This window comes from Poecilia reticulata, linkage group LG3, assembly GCF_000633615.1.
Source record: "Poecilia reticulata strain Guanapo linkage group LG3, Guppy_female_1.0+MT, whole genome shotgun sequence".
NCBI lineage: Eukaryota > Metazoa > Chordata > Actinopteri > Cyprinodontiformes > Poeciliidae > Poecilia > Poecilia reticulata.
The window spans coordinates 4813122-4814340 of NC_024333.1; the positions used below are offsets into that span (position 1 = coordinate 4813122).

The following is a 1219-nucleotide window of genomic DNA, read 5'->3' on the forward strand; positions in this document are numbered from 1 at the left end:
AACAAATTTTGCTACATTGCAACTGCAAAAACATAAAATCTCACCAAGTATTTTGGTCTAGTTTTTAGTGCGAATATATACGTACACTTCGAATAAGACAAAACTAACTTACAAGTAACTTTTCAGCAAAATATTGGAGCTTGTTTTTAGTCAATAATTCCTTAATATTGAAGGAAAAGCACTAGTTGTTCCACTGGTAGATTATTCCACTTATGATTAAACTGTCTTGTTATAAATGAAATAATCTACCAATGGAGCTAGAACCTTTTCATCAATATTGAGGAATTATTGACTTAAAACAAACTCCTGTTTCTTAGTGTATGTATGTCATATGTCTGAGACAAACAGAAGAGAATAATTGTGAAGTGGAAGAAAAATGATTCATGTTTTTTTTATTGTGTTGCTATTTCACATTCCTGTATCTAACTTACTCTGTTGACACATGTAAAGCCACCATGTATAGGTTATGTTACTTGCACTCCAAAACCAAGGAATGAAGACAGGACATTACGTTTCCAAACTTATAATCATAAACATTAAAGTTTAATGACTTCTACACCAATCATGTTTAGATCAAATAACACGATGCCACCTGATTTTATTCAAAGATTTCCACAGAAACATAAGAGGGGCAATAAATATACATCAGATATATGTTGCCAACCAAACATGAAGGCGTGTAAATCTCAGTCTGTACCATCATTTCTTTGAACAGTATTGAGTGAAGAGTCAGAAACGGTTAAAGCCATAAGGCAACTCCATGGAAAATAACAGACAGACCTGATATTCACCAGACTCAAAGAGAAGAAGAAAACGGGACATCAATCGAGCTCTGACGTTAACGCAGCTTTAAGGCGCTTCATACTGAGCTTTTAAACATTTCCATTCAGCAGAAGCGTCATCTTCATTTTTTTCCCTCCCCTTTCATTTTTATATATTTCAACTATTCAGACAGAAACACGACAGCACAACTGGCTGGAGCGATCTAATAGTCGAAGAAATTAAGCCTGAAGAGAAAATCATACCTGAGCAACTAAAGCATCGGCATTACCTCTTTGGAAACGTCTGTCCGAGACGAGAACGAGTCTTATCTAAATTGCTTTTAAGAGCTGGAGGAAGTGAAGTAAGTGTGTGTGTGTGTGTGTGTGTGTGTGTGTGTGTGTGTGTGTGTGTGTGTGTGTGTGTGTGTGTGTGTGTGTGTGTGTGTGTGTGTGTGTGT

The 1219-nt window shown here is 36.2% G+C and overlaps 1 long non-coding RNA gene across 1 annotated transcript in view; it reads left to right on the forward strand.

Moving 5' to 3' along the window:
* Window positions 1-305: 305 nt before the first annotated feature.
* LOC103462204 (uncharacterized) overlaps window positions 306-1219 on the forward strand; it is a 5386-nt gene continuing 4472 nt past the window's right edge. Inside the window, exon 1 of the long non-coding RNA XR_001776445.1 lies at window positions 306-1123. This is a non-coding gene — a long non-coding RNA (uncharacterized LOC103462204). The remainder of the gene's footprint in view (window positions 1124-1219) is intronic.